This window comes from Micromys minutus (genome assembly GCF_963924665.1).
Source record: "Micromys minutus genome assembly, chromosome: 15".
NCBI lineage: Eukaryota > Metazoa > Chordata > Mammalia > Rodentia > Muridae > Micromys > Micromys minutus.
Genome location: NC_137984.1, coordinates 27,210,613 through 27,226,613, shown reverse-complemented (window position 1 = coordinate 27,226,613; position 16,001 = coordinate 27,210,613). Strand labels below are relative to the sequence as shown.

The 16,001-nt window shown below is 45.4% G+C and overlaps 1 long non-coding RNA gene across 1 annotated transcript; it reads right to left on the bottom strand.

Annotated features, from left to right (window-relative positions):
• Positions 1-263: 263 nt before the first annotated feature.
• Positions 264-10,854, bottom strand: LOC308430409. The gene is made up of 3 exons (XR_013975348.1): positions 10,720-10,854; positions 8,029-8,099; positions 264-431 (listed from the first exon to the last, which is right to left on the bottom strand). It is a non-coding gene; the product is annotated as an uncharacterized lncRNA (long non-coding RNA).
• Positions 10,855-16,001: the final 5,147 nt, after the last annotated feature.

Below are 16,001 nucleotides of genomic sequence, written 5' to 3'. Positions count from 1 at the left end.
GCCTGAAGACTGGCTGCACCCAGCGCCAGTGTGGTTAAATCCACTGAACTACACAAGGACAACTCAGACTTGCGTTGTTTACCACAACTTTTCTTCTTTCGGTTAAAAAAAAATGACAGCATGGACTCATTAGACAAAATAATTCCCATATGCACATGCTTTGCTGTATTAAGGACATGTACATATTAAAATAAGAAAACCATTCGAATATAAGCGGTGATTCATTAGAAAACAATCTACTCGGATCTTCTTTAAGACTTTTAAGACATTTTTATTGCCTGTGTAACTGTGTGAGCATATGCCACTTGTATGTGTATTCATAGGCGCTTGTTAGCCATCGGATGGAGCTGCTGGGAACCAAGCGCTGGTCCTCTGGAAGATCAGCCAGCTCTCTTAACTGTGAAGCCATTACTGCAGCTCAGATCTGCTTCCTGTGTTGAGAGAAATGGAACCACCAGAGTTAGCTAGAGGCCTCCACGGGATTCTGAACATTGAGATATACTTTACTTCCTCCCCCAAGAGTTCCAATACCTCAGTCGTATTACTGCTTGGAGTCAAGCCACGACAGAATTCTGCCATTCTGTTCCCTTTGACGAGTAAGAGAAAGACAACCAGGCAATGAGCCACCACCAGGAGCTCCTTGCCTCTCTTGTCGTCCCTCTTGGATTGCCTGCCTGTCTGCCCTTGGGGTGCACTGGCTGGATTAAGTAATGACCAAGAGTGACAGCACTGAGCCAGGATTGCGACTGAAGTCATACCAAGTTGGAGGGAAGAAGCTGGAATGGAATGAAGATGCCCAGTGTGCAAATATCTCAGGAGCAGCCTGCCAAGAAGAGGAGCCATGGTCGGTGAAGGCCCTAAGGTCGGTGAGCTAGGCAGCACGGACGCACAGCAGGGCCCAAGCTCTGAAGTAGAGGGAAGATAATGAGCAGGCAGGGGCCAGATGTGAGGAACCTACACCTGCTACCTTCATGCAAAACCCTCGGAGGATCTTAGGTGATTTGATAATTGGTTCTCGTGCCCTTGTTATTGTTTTATGAATGTGAAACCTGGGGCCCCGGCATGATGTTTGAGCAGAGATGAGTTAGGAGGCTGCCACAGTGGGCAGGGTGGGAGAGAGTAGGCGCCTGGGTCTAGGTTAGGGTAATGAGAGAGAGAGTAAGTCACAAGCTTTGACGTAGTCAGCCCCACCCACTATGGCCCTGTCTGGTCCCACTGGGACTTCTCACGGATCCCTTTTCCCAGCGTTCCCTTTAAAGTTTCATGCTTGCTCGCGCGCTCTCTCTCTCTCTGTCTCTGTCTGTCTGTCTCTCTCTCTCTCCCTCTCTCTCTTTCTCTCTCTCTCTCTGTCTCTGTCTCTGTCTCTCTCATTCTCTCTCTCTCTGTATGTGTGTCTGTCTCTCTGTCTCTGTGTGTGTCTGTATCTGTCTGTCTGTCTGTCTCTCTGTGTGTGTCTCTGTCTCTGTCTCTGTCTCTCTCTCTCTCTCTCTCTCTCTCTCTCTGTCTCTCTCTCTCTGTGTGTGTGTGTGTGTGTCCATCCTATATGAGAGAAAATTTAGTATTTATTTTCTGAAGGGCTTATTTTCTAAAACATAATAAAATTCCAGATCCATCCAAATTTTTCTACAAAAACAATACAATCTCATTTTTCTTTACCCTACTGTACCGCAATTGCTTAAGACGGGATTAGCTTATGTGATTTTGAAAGGCTTCAGTTGGTTATTTTTAGAAGGTAAAAAAGGAGCTTGGGTAGTTTTTGAAATTTGAGATTTCAATTTCAGTTAAGCAGCCCAGTGAGTCCAAGTGCCCCTGGGTGAGTGTGCTGGAGGCTCTGCTGACAAAGAGCTCTGCTTCCTGCTCTGCAGGCTTTTCCGAGGTCAGCCCTTGTGTTGTATTTCCTGTTGATAGTGGAGAAGACAGGTTTGGCCTTGGCCCATCCGCTGTAATCCACAATGCAGGAAAAAAACAAGTTAAGAAGAAACAAACACAGGCTAACAAATCTGTGAGGCTGCCAGGGCTAACAGCACTAGCAAATATGAAAACTCGGAGCAGACATCAAGCATCCACTTGGGCCTCAGAGCCACATAGATGTCCCCACTGTTCCCTGGTGTCCCTCTTCTCTACCATTACTTTATCTGCCCAGGATGCTAAAATGCCTTGCAGCCCGCATGTGTACACTCACAGACTCTCTCTCTCTCTCTCTCTCACACACACACACACACACACACACACACACCTATACACATGGATAAAAATAAAAATAAAATCTTTTTTCGAGGAAGCAGTGGTGGGAGAGATGACTCAGTGACTAAGAGCATGGAACATGAAGTGTCCGTGGAGAGGACCACTCAGTGGTCAGTGGTGTGGCGGCGCACACCTCAAATCCCAGCACTCAGGAGGCAGAGGCAGGCACATCTCTGTGAATTTGAGGCCATCCTGGTTTATAGAATGAGTTTCAGGACAACCAGAGATACACAGTTAAAAAAAAAAAAAAAAAACTGTCTCAAAAATAAAAATTAAATAAATAAAAGCAAATTATTCTGCTTCTTGAACTCTAGAACCCTTGAAAGTATTTTACAAATCAGGGTACCTCGTCACACATTCTAATTGACATATAAAAATAAGTGCAAAATTGAAAACGTATTAACATTTTAAAATAAAGTTGCTGGGGCTAGAGAGATGGCTCTGAAATTAGCTCAACACCCTATAACTCCAGCTCCAGAGACCCAGCACCCTCTTCTGGCCTTCAAGTGGGTCTGCACTCATACCCACAAACAAAATAACACACATATAGACATGATTTATTTTTAATTAAAATATTAAAAAAGAAAAAACCCCTACACACACCTTATAGGTAACTTAAAATATTTAAAAAGTATAACCCCCACACACAGCTTATAGGTAACTTGTTACCAAAAAAAAAAAAAAAACAAACAAACAAAAAAAAACAAAACAAACAAAACAAACAAACAAAAAAAAAAAACAAAGTCAAACAAAACAGTTCATTTAAGCACCGAGGTGCTGTCTTTCCATCTGATCGGCCGTGCTCCTGCCTCCAGCGAGGCCCCACTGCCTCCTTAAACCCCGCTGAGCTCTTTAACCCGTAGTTGCTCTTCTGCAATGCACACATATGCAGGCTTTACTCTTGATGTGCAGAGAGCGTTTTCTGAGACTTACTGTTAGTAGTTGAGGCACCTGGGGGTGCTGATGTGGTTCACTGTGTAAAGGCATTTGCCAACTCAGTTAAATTCTCACAATCCATATGGTGAATAACCGACTCCTGAAAGTTGTTCTATGACCTTGATGTGTGCTCTAGTGTATACACACACATGCACGTGTGCACATAAATAAATTTAGTAATTAAGATTGGAATAAATGAAACTGTATTTGCTTCATCAGGTATCAAGGACAAATTGGGAAAGGCCTCTCACTCAACATGGAACTCGGTAATGTGACTAGACTGGCTGACCAGCAAATCCCCAGAACTCAGGCGTCTTTTCACTCCCCCCCGCCCCCGCCCCCCCCCCCCCCACATTTTGAAAGGTTGAGGATCTAGAGGAACTGTCTGGGAAAGGGTAAAGCTGCAACTAGAAAACTGAGTGTCAAGATTCGGACCTCCTGCCCTCTCCAGAGGACCTCACGGGGTCGCATGCTGTCAGTGGGATGAATCATGGATGTTTTCATGGTCAGAAATCTTTTTGCCTTCTCCCAGCCTGGCTGGTGGAAAGTTCCAGAATTAAAATGGGGAAGCGTTTATCACCAGTGCCCCCAGTAATGACTTATGCCTCTGCTTTGCATCTCCACTGGGGTCACCTCTTGTGCTATTGGGAGATAAGAGAACAGAAGTGTTGAGCTGATTATGAAACCGCGGCCTGTTAATGCCTTTCTCCCGGTCACCTTTGGATCTGAGTGGAGTCTCAGAAATGCAAACAAAACTGCAGGTGCATTTAAATGTGAAACACACTCTCCAACAGAAGACAGTGTTTGAGCGAGCTGTCCTGTGCGGGGAAGCAAGGAGCTGCTAGTCCAGTGACAGGAGGCAGCCTCGAAGCCAGCCTGATGTGTGTGACCGTGGAGGCAATTACAGCCGAGATGGAAATTATAACTACCCACCTTCCCTACTATCTAACCAGGATCCGCAGACAGCTTCCATAAGAGCCATTCCAGCCATTAGCTTTCCCTTCACAGTAACCTTGATAAACCTTATGCAAAGCACATTTTGTCTTTAAACCTAACCTCAAGCATTCTGCCACTGGAGTCTCTCCGTCTCTCTGGGAAATTAAAACTCAGAGATTCTAAGAACTTCACCGGAGGGGCAGGGCTGAGATCGATGAACTAACACTGTCGGACTGAGAAAAATGGACGCTGTCTTCACAAAGCATTCTGGGAAATCCGAATCTGGGCTTAAGAGTACCTTAGGTGATTCTTTCCCCTGACAAAATCCAGATGAAAAAGAGTCTTCCTCTTTTTCACAGAAGGTGGTCATTTTTTCTACTCTGGAGAATGTTAAAGTGGGGGACATTCTTGGAATAAGAATGGCAAGCCCCTATTTCGTTTAAAAGTTTCCCCGGTGTAGAGAAAAACCTTCTCATTTATTATCTCTGCTGGAAAGCAAGACCAAAGGGTTGGTGGTGTGACTCAGGTGGTGTAGCATGTGTGGCTAACAGTCCCAAAGCTCTAAGTACGATTCTCATCACTACACAAAACAGACATGGGAGCTCATGCCTGTTACCCCAGCACTTAGGTAGAGACAGGAGGTTCAAAAGTTCAAGGTCATTCTTGGCTATAAATCAAGTTCAAGGCCAGCATAGTATACAATCTTGTCTCACTTAAAAGTGTGTGTGTGTGTGTGTGTGTGTGTGTGTGTGTGAGAGAGAGAGAGAGAGAGAGAGAGAGAGAGAGAGAGAGAGAGAGACTAGGGCCATGGCTAATCAGTTAAGAATGAATGCTGGCTAGTCTTCCAGAGGACCCAGGTTCAATTCCTAAACCCTACGTGGTGGCCTCCAACCAACTGTAACCCCAGTTGCAGATGATCAAGTGTTCTCTTCTGACTTCTGCTGGCACTCAGCAAGCTCGGGGCACACAGACATGCATGCACCTATGAAATGAAAATGATTTTTAGAAAGACAGGGAGGATGGCTAGAGAGATGGTTCGATTGCTAAAATGATTATCACACAAGCTTGAGGGCCTGGTGATTACTCAGGGGTCCACAATGGGATGTTAATATTTTCCCATAATCGAGGTCCTCAACTGGGCGAAGGAGCCACCCTCACAGTTAAGGGGAGATGCTTCGTTAGATGCACTAAAGTAGCAGGGAGGTCCCTTGTCTGGGATCATCCTGATGATGGATGGGCCTCTGATCTCCACATGCCCGCCAGCAGCTTCAGGGGATTCATGCCACAGGCACACAGACCTCCCATGGATTCAAGCCACTGCCAGAGAAAGGCCACCACTGTGACATGCACCTACCCTATTTTAAGAAGACAGGCTAGGGGTAGATGATGAGGTCTAGACCCCTACTGGGGACCAATTGCCTACACATAAATAGAAATGAGAAATATGGCATGCACATTTTTGTATATGTCTTGGGCACAGGTGCTCAAATGGCTGTCCTGTGGGTCAAATGTCAGAGGAGCCTCTGAAATTCAGAATCCATGCTGACATCTCATGGAACCAAGTCCTTCGGCACTTGTAGCAGTGATGATGTAGAGATTATGAGTGTCTCCCGTACGTAGTACAAACCACTAGTCCTGGTTCATCCTAGATGTGGCTCTGTTGGGAAGGTCATCAAGGGCAGCCTGTGACACAGGAAATGGCCCAAACTGATATTATACCACATTATACTAGCACAAAAGACCGTAACTGTTTTATAAAGCCAGGGAGGCTGGGATCTTGTGACCCACTATTTCCCAGTTTTGTTCATATAAACACAAAGTGGGAAATAGAATACACATATACATATGTATGTGTGTATGGTATATATCATATATTATATATACATATGTGTGTGTTTATTTGTGTGCATTGTGTGGGTACATGTTTGTATGTATGTATGCCCATGGAGGCCAGAAGAAGGTATCCGTAATCCCCTGGGACTGGAGTTAATGGCAGTTGTAGCCAACCAATGTAAGAATCTGTCTGATCCTCCGAAAGAGATGCAGGTATTCTTAACACTGGGCCATCTCTCCAGTACTTTCCACTTTCCAGTTTGAAAAACCCGCTCTCTAAGGGGTGTGTCCAGGATGTGAAAGCCACAACAAACCAGCAGCAGCTCTGTTCCACAGCACCTCTGGAGCCAGGCGTTTCAGATGTGTCTACAAACAGAACAGTGCTTGGCAGATTGCCACTAACACCAGTCAATGCTACATTCTTTGTTTCCTCAAGGAAAATTGGCCACGACTAATAATGCCTTCATGTGGCTTGGTAGTAATGAGACAACTTTCATGCGGTTGGACCAGCAGAAGAATGAGCTCCCAACATAGGTCCCTGGTCTGAATTCCATAAATAATATCACCGTGATTGGCAGTGATCAGATAAAAAAAAAAAACATTTCATTTGAGGGACAATGTGTTCCAGGCTATGACCTCAACTAGGTAGATCATTAATTCTGATAAAAGTCAGCTCAACAAATAACTTTTTGAAAGGAACAATTTAGGTCAGAGTATGCTGTAACAAACCAAGCAAGCTTAAGGAAAATTCCATGATCCATAGGTTCCTAGGCTCTAAACCAAAAGCAAGATAACCAGTGACAGCCACTGAACTTGGCGTGTTCTACTGCTGGGCATTTCCTTCTCCATCTGCTCCACCCACAGCCCCTAAATGAGACTACAGAGGAAGAGGGCCACAGCTGTGTGCTGACACTCACATGTAATCCACACCTCTTGGGAGGCGACAGTAGACGTGTCAGGTGTCCTCCAAGACATCACGAGTTCAAAGCTGGCTCTGGCCCTGTGAGCCCTTGTCTCAACCCTACTCAGCCCCACCCCACCACCGCCCCCCCCCCAAAAAAAAAAAAAAAACGGGAAAAGATATAAATCCTGCCTGTGAGATTCTTGAAGGTCCTCAATTCTATTCATTTACTTTTGAGACAATGTCTCATCACATAGCCCAGGCAGGGTCAAATCAATATGCAACCAAGCGTGTGCCACAGTCCCTGATTTTGAGCCATGCTGGGATAGAACGAGGGCTTTGTATCTGGGAGGCAAACACTGTACCAGCTGAGCTGCATCCACAGCCTTCCTTGGTTCTTCTAAGGTAAAAAAACCTGGACAACACGTGCCTATACCAACTGGGGATGATAAAAGAGGAGGGCACTGCTGGCCCTGGCTGAGCACCATTCCTGGTTAGCACTAACCAAATGCCTGTCTTTACACAGCAGTGATTGGCCAGTCAGTGGATACTAAACAGGGATAGAAAATACCACCTGTGAGTTCTCAGTGCTGTGGAGACCTATCTACCTCTTTTCATCTCGGCCAATGCAAACTGTCATTAAATCGACTTCTATTATTAAATAGAAAGAATACACAGGACCATGCCTACGTGAGGCTCCAGAGTGTCACACGCCTTCATGAGTTAGTGAGCACTTAGTTCCCAGAAACTCTAGAAGGTCCCTTACTACTACTACACACAACTACTACCAAAAATTGAAGGCCTCTCCCAAAGGAGATTTCCTGTGGACATAGTCTGGTTCACTGATAGAACAACCCAAACCTTGGTCTGCTGAATGACAGTTCTCTCTGTTCTTTGTATGGCCAAATCATGACCCATGAAGGATAAGACTCAGCACCCTAACGGACAAACTCATTGCGACACATCCATCCACACAGCTGCTGCCAACAGCTTCTGCGCTCTTTGCTACCCCTTCAGACCTCTGGGACCATATCCAGTGACCTCACTACAGGGTCAGGAAAATTGCAAACAAAACCAAATTAAACCCTCAAGATGCTAATCTGAGGACAAGATCGACAGCACAAACTAGCCCTGTGCTAGCAAGGACAGTGGTACATACATGTAGCCTTGGCACATACCTGTAACCCTCCACAGGTAGAGGTGGAAGGTCATCTTGAGTTCTCCAGGTCAGACTGGAAATAGATTATGTCTTAAAACAAAAACACAGCCAAGTCAAAGCCCAATATTTGTTGTTTATAAAAACAGACATGATAAAGGCCCCTCTACCAACCCATAGCAACTAGAACACACAGGTCAACAAAGGCTACCCCAAACCATTAACCATGAAGTTTCCAGGTTCATAGACAAAACACTAAATTCAACCTACAGCAAGGCTAGACGTACACCTGTGACCTTTTGTTTGAAAATGCTAACTATGCAGAGGGTATCTTGTTTGGAACATTGTGTGATGGATAACTAGTCTTACCTGTCATCTTGACATGATCTAGAAACTCACGCCTGTGAGGGACGACTTAGCCTCTGGTCAGGAGTAAAGGATTGTGTGCTGTGTTGGTTAGGTTAATGTAAGTGGGAAGGCACAAGGTAAAAGTGGGCCACATGACTCCCTGAGTGCTGGTCCAGTTATTTCTAAAGTTATGACCTCCACCTCCCCCCCAAAAAAAAGTATGAAGTTATAGACAAAATTACTATAATTTGGATTGAAAGTCCCTAATCCAAAACTCTGAAATCCTAACTATTCCATATCCTGAAACTGTTTGAGCACTGACGTTATGTTACAAGTGGGAGGTCCCAGACCTGATCTGACATAATGGGCAGCAGCTAATACAGTTGCCAAAAAGTCTAAACAGACTCTCCATCAGATTGTGTGTGTGATACAAATGACCAGATAAACAGAGTTCACATTTGGACCTAGGCCCCAAAGGTGCCTCATTATGCATATGCAAATTCTCAAACATTTGAAAACAATCCAAATGCTACTGCTTCCATGTTTTAAGCAAGAGCTACTCTCAACATGAACTAGCTTTATTACTATACTTACTGTTTTTATGATTATTTCTTTTTATTGAGGCAGGGTGTAGGTTTGAGTAAGACTAGCTCCCATAGGCTAATACATTTGAATGCTTGATTCCTGGTTGGAGGAAGTGTTTGGGAAAAATGAGGAGGTGTGACCTTGTTGGGGGAGGTACATCACTAGGGGTGGGGCTTGAGGTTTCAAAAGCCTAAGCCAGTCCCACAGTCCCAGCTAGCTCTCTCTGCCTCCTGCCTGTGGACCAGGGTGCCTTGTGAGTTACTGTATGAAATTGATTTTTCTAGAGTCCTCAACGAACTTAACCATGACCAAAAAAAAAAAAAAATTCCCTTAGCTTATATCAGAGTCTGTAGTTTCTCTGTGTGTGGCATTTTATCTAGATGGAACAGGGGAAAGACTTGGAAGATGGTCAAGAATGGAGAAAATTTGAATGGCTTCTGACCACATCTGCGCATCATGCCCGAAATTCAGCCCAGGTGTGTAAAGTTAATCCCTACCTTCTTACTAATTTTGGTTTCATTCTAAGCAAAAAAAAAAAAAAAAAAAAAAAAAAAAAAAAAAAAAAAAAGAAGGAGAGAGAGAAAAAGAAAATTTGACATACCAGTTGTCTTTTAACACACATGAAATTTTACATTGAATTATAAATTCAACAACCACATAACAGCCTGAAGTCAGAGGACAGCTTGTGGAAGTCTTTCCACTGTTTGCATTCCAGGATTTGAACTCAGGTCTTCGAGCTTGGCAGTGAGTATTTTACACACAATGCCATCTCACTGGTTTCTTTTGGATGATTTTTGTTGTTGATGGATGATCGTTTCACTGTAACTGACTTCCAGAGTGTTTCAAATACGACTGTCAACTTTAATCCAATAATCATGGAGGAGCTGGGCGTGGTGACACAAGCCTGTACTCCCAGTACCTGGAAGGCTGAGGCAGGAAGATCTCCACAAAATGAAGACAAAAAGGCAGTGGGATCTTACTTAACATTTACATCCAAATGGCTCAGGCAGCACACCCATCTCTCAGAGTCAAGAGGGCTTACAGTCATGTGTCACCATGCGTCATTTATGCAGTTCCAGGGCTTAACCTGAAGTCTGATGTTGGCCACTCAGGCACCTGAAGCACGGTCTGGCTCTTGTCCTCATTTTCTGAGCGTAGGGCATGAGAGTGGGGTGCTTCCTGCTCTAATGTCCTCATCCCGTTGGGAAGGAGATCTGGTGATGCACTGTGATGAAAGCACCTCTTCTGAGTCTGGAACCTTTCCTGGACCTTACTGCTACTAACCTGTGGCCACTTAAAACATCAGAGCCCTATCCTGCTGTGTTCTCAGCCAGTTCCTTTGATCTGCTTTTAAGGAAACAAGGTATCAGTCAACCTTACTTGCTCGATTCTCCAGAGTCAACTTTTACAACCTAAACTAATGTGTAACTGTAATTTTAAATTATGTACTTTTATGATCCCCACCCACATACTGCTTATGTATTGTTCGCTGAAAGCTGCAAATACAGAGGTTGAAAGCAACTTTCTAAAATCTACCATAAAGCTTGATCGAGGCATTTAAGGACGTTGGTTGATGAACAATGATGTCTGTTGTCTGGGACAGATCAGATCAGTTGGAGCCAGTGATTTAATCCCTTGTAAAACTCTGTGACCTATTACTTTCCTGGTATGATTCTTTACACTGTGAGAAAGCAAAGACCTTTGTTAGAGACTGATAGATTCTGTCACACATGGACAGACACACTCAGTTACACATGGACAGACACACTCAGATACTCACTTACACATGTATCCATAGATAGACCCAGGGAGATATTCATGAGATGACTACTTCTCAGGGCAAGCAAAGATTCTGACTCTCAGGACAGAAGACAGAAGACACCGGGAGCAGGAGATACAGAACTCAGATCTGGACTAGGCCTGGGTTCAATGCCTCCAAGGGGAAGCAACTTTCTGTCCTTAGTGCAATGCCAGTGTATTCTGGGCGACTTGGAAAGTCTACAAAGCTGAAACTGAAACTTAAGGCTTCCAGGAAACCAGTCCAGTTCTGGGAAGAGGCTCACAGTTGGAAGTCAGCACTCACACACGCACTTGTAGGCATAACCCATGGAAAACAGCTCTCCTGAGAGCCTGCTGTTTGTGACCATCAGAAAGGCCTGCTAAGGTCAGCTCTGGGAACCCTTGCTAGCTTTTCTTGGTTGGATAGGACTCTTCTTAGACTAAACTGGAAATGCCCAAGGCAGATCATGCTGGCTGACTGAGGCACACCTGGATGGATGTGTTTCTGTTTACTTGCCTCAGCCTAAGAATATTCTAGAAATGCTTAGACATGTTGTCAGCATGTGTTTGTCTGGCATTTTCTCCTCCGACTCATCTATTTTCTTCTACCATCTTTTTGTCCCTACTGAAAGGAGACAGGGGAGGAGAAGGGGAAGCAGAAGAAAAGGAAAAGAAACAATGTTTCCTATGATGAGATAAATACCCATAACCCCAGAGACTGGAAAATGGAGGCAAGGAGGCTAGCCTGGGCTAATGTAATGAGACCCTGACTCAAGTCAGATCAACCACCCTGCAAACAATAAGAGCAAAAGAAAAGGGGAAAAAAGAATTTAAGTCTAAGCATAAGAAAAAAAAATTATTCTGTATTTGTCAAAAGAAACACTGACAAAAAGAACTGTATTTTAAAAAAAGAGAACAGCATAAAAGCTCAGTCTACTGCTTTCTGTTTATTAAGTTATGTTGAGATTTGGTCCGTTGCTAGGTGTGGGCCCCCACAACCTGGTTGCCCCCAGAGATGAGAGAGTTCGCACATAGACCCAAGTGGTGCTGTGTGACCTTGCCCCCAAGTAATTTCTGATGGGTGAATAAGGACGCATACAACTTAAAGCTGGGCGGGCTTGGTGTTCCCAGCCTGGGGTCAGAGGCAGGGAAGAGAGATGAAGGGAAGAGAGGAGAAAGATTCCATGGGTTGGATGAGCCATGGAAATGTGGCCCTGAGGGCGGGCCAATTGGAGTTAAGAGCAGCCCAGATGAAACATCGTATGCAATAAATTGGGGTTATCAGCAGGAAACAGATTTTAATATCATAAAGGGTAGATATTTGCTCCAGTGCTGATTAAGGCTTATTGTAAATAGTACAAGTTGCATGTCTTCTTTCCAGAAACCATATGATCAAAGGCAGGACCTGTGGAAGAGCAGTCAGTGCTCTTAACCACTGAGCCACCTCTCCAGCCAGTGAAGACCATTTTAGTCTCCAGTGGCTGTGGTGGGAAGAGAAAGGGGGTACCTTTTTTCTCAGTCCAGCTGATTCCTGCCCCTGGCGGAGGAACAGGGTTCTCTGCCCTGACACTTCCCACTACAGAAGGTAGGTTTGGGCTGAGCAGCAGCAGCTATTTGGGGCTTTCTCCACTGAAGAAAACTTCTAGAGAGGTGAACTTGAAATAAGGAAGGAAAGGAAACAGGAGGTTCAAGCCACTTACATATCAGAATAGAGCCTTAATCCCGGTGCTGGAGCCTGAAGTCAGACTAACTACCCATGCCTCCCCTAGTCAGACTGACTACCCATGCCTCCCCTAGTCAGACTGACTACCCATACCTCCCCTAGTCAGACTAACTACCCATACCTCCCCTAGTCAGACTAAGTACCCATGCCTCCCCTAGTCAGACTAAGTACCCATACCTCCCCTAGTCAGACTGACTACCCATACCTCCCCTAGTCAGACTAAGTACCCATGCCTCCCCTAGTCAGACTAACTACCCATGCCTCCCCTAGTCAGACTAACTACCCATGCCTCCCCTAGTCAGACTGACTACCCATACCTCCCCTAGTCAGACTAAGTACCCATGCCTCCCCTAGTCAGACTAACTACCCATGCCTCCCCTAGTCAGACTAACTACCCATACCTCCCCTAGTCAGACTAAGTACCCATGCCTCTGCTGAAGCAAACCTAGAGACAGAGAGAGAGAGTGGTGGAGTCAGTATTATTCAAGTTCAGGCTTTGGGGCGAAGAACTTCCCTTTTTCAAAAGGAAACAGGCCAACAATTTGACAGAAGGAAAGCACCACCCTTGCTCTGAGCATAACCAAAACAAAGGTTTTGATTTTTTGTTTCCCTTTAAGTTTCTGGAGACTCCAGGGCTCGACCCAGGAAGTCTCTGAGAGCTGTCAAGTCTGCGGTTTCACAGAAGGTAGCTTTGCCTTTCCAAAGCTCACCAGACTTGCCAAACAACCCTGACTGAACTTCTGTGTCTGCTACTGCTTCTTCCTTTGCTTCGCTTTCCCCCCAGCTACATCCATAAAGACTATGCAGGAGAGAGAAACTGTTGTCCTGAGAAAAATGTGACTCTAACGGCCATGTACACGTCGCTGTGTATGAGTGTGCTTAATGAGTGTGTACTATTTGCACATCTACATTCTTTGAAGGGGCAGGCGGGAGTGGTTGGGGGTCTCATGCAGTTCAGACTGTTGTCACAACCTCTGTGTTGCTGAGGATGACCTTGAGCTAATTGTCCCGAGTGCTGGGATTGCTGGTGCTAGCCACGCCTGTGGCTTGCATACCTGGACTCCTAACACTGAGTACTTTCGCCGTCCTCCCCGGTGGGAATTGTCCTCCTCATGCCCTTTCTTCTTCATGTGATGAGGTGTTGTGAACTAGGCAGGACTTGAGGTCAGCGCTGCAGAGTTAGTCCCTTGGAAACTGCTCCTGAGAGGTTAATGTGGCTTTTTAAAAGCTGTTTTTAAGAAATTATAAGGTGTGTGTGCGCGCGAGGAGTAGCAAATACTCTCAACCACTGATTGCCATCGCCCCAGTCCTGAGACTGTAGCTGGCAGAATATTAGTTTGCTCATAAATTTCAGGAAACTGGGTGGAGCATGGCATGAATAAATTTTGAATTGAGTCCAAAGTACTAAAGTCGTGTATTGTTTAGGTGGGGGTGGTGTGTGCATTGTTGGGGTCAGGTCCTGTCACACAAAAACAATCCCTTGGCTATATATAGTCCCAGCTTTAAGTACATTACTGAATTCAACTAATTAAGTGAGCTAAAGCCTTTTGCTATATTAATGCAAAAAAAAAAAAAAAAAAACCAAAACAACAACAACAAAAAACAGTCATCCCTTTCATGAAAAAAAAATCCAAACTGGTCTGTTTATTCATAGAGAAGGGGGAAAAAAGTCAGAAGCAAAACCAAACAGATAAGTTTTCAGATGATAAGACCGTATTGCTGAAGACACAGAGCACTTCAGAGTGGCAGGGAATAGAAAAGCCAAGCTGGACTGCCCTAAAAACTTCCTCCCTGCTGACTAGCTTCCATAGTGCTGAGAGACACCATGTAGGATAATGGGAAACAAAAGTTATCAATAGACACAGGCCCCTGCACGCTACAAGGCCGGGTTTGCCCACTAGACCATGACTATTATGAAGGTAAGTAACCAGTTTTTGGTTGAAACTAGTCATGGGACAGAACTGTTGCCAGGCTCTGTAAGCCTGACCTAATCCCCAAAGCTAAGGTTGTGGTAGTTTGACTAGGAATGGCCTCATATGGTCGTATTTTGGTCATCAGGGAGTGGTAGTACTTAGCATTAGGGAGTGGCAGAGACTAGAAAATGTGGCATTGTTAGAGTGGTTAGGCTTTGTTGGAAGAAGTGAGTCACTGGGATACCCAGTGTCTCTTCCTGCTAGCTTCGAATCCAGATGTAGACCTCTCAGCCGCTCCAGCACCATGTCTGCCTGCGCCCAATCAAATGCTTTCTTTTATAAGAGTTGCTGTGGTCACGGCGCTCCTTCACAGAAACAGAGCATTGACTAAGACAGAGGTCCTAACATAGAGGATGCTGTGGTTGTTTTGGCTATATGGACCCATTGTCAAACAGCCTTCTGATCACTTAATGTTTGTAGCAGGGAGGTTCTACCTTGGTCAGAGAAGCTCTTTTTGTAGTGGGTCAGTCAGCGCAGAGACTCATACCTAGTCGAAGGACTAAGAATGAGTCAACTGTGGAGGAGTGCTTATCCCTAAGCAGAACACTTAGATTAATGTCACCAGAGCTCAGGAGGCAGAAAGAGCGGGAGGAGTGATGTGAAATGTTGGCTTCTAGACAAAGCAAACTTATTGTACTGTAAACTCATAGCAGCCATGGCCATCGGCACAAGAGCAAGCTAGTCGACATCGCAGAATGCTTGGGAGGGAGGCGGGCATGACTGCACACCTAGCTGAGGAGCTGGTGGCACTTAAAGCATGTCTGGGGAGGTGGCTTTTCTTCAGGGCTGTGACCAGTGGTTGCCCATGCTATGATAGATACCTATACCCTTTCTTCTAGGCTCTGCCCAACAGTTACCTAGCAACAGTCAGGTAGGAGCCCTTGCTATAAAAGGACCATTTGCCTTGCACTCCCCAAGCCCGACCAGCCTCTTCCTTTCTCTCTCTCTCTTCTCTCTCTTCCTGTCCCCTTTCTTTCCCATACTCCCTGTCGTATGGTTGGTACCTGGGGGGGCGGGCTGTGCATCAGCATGGGCCTGCTAAGCTACCCCCCTCCCACCACATCATGCCTCCGCATTACTGCTTACAGAAGTAGCTCTAATTGGACCCAGTAGGTGATACGGAGGAGGAGGAAGAGGGGGAGACATAAGAGTGCTTGAATCTATGGGTTTTTAAGATCTCTTCTAATAAAGTACAACTTGGCTTCATAGTGACTTTTCCTGAAATTCTTTTCTGCTGCGAAGTTCAGAATCCTGACTTCCCCTGAGTGGAGTCTCTGAGGGAGCAGCCCAGGGAAGCTGTGCCTCTGTCCCATGTCCCCACTGCCATTTTCTGTATCGTCGCTGTGGTTTTAACCTTCTCCTGACATAGATGAGAACATAAAGCCAGCGCTGTCAATCGAAAGAAAGTCACCAGTCCATTGCTCATTTCTACAGGGTCTGTGTCCCTACACGTTATGAAATACATTGTGGAGAAAGGGTACCTGGTGGGCGATGCCAAGGTATCTCCCCGAGAAATTACACCACAGAGTGGATCTGGTGTGGGGGGGGGCTGTGAATGAGGGGAGTGAAGACTTGGAGGAGGGGTAG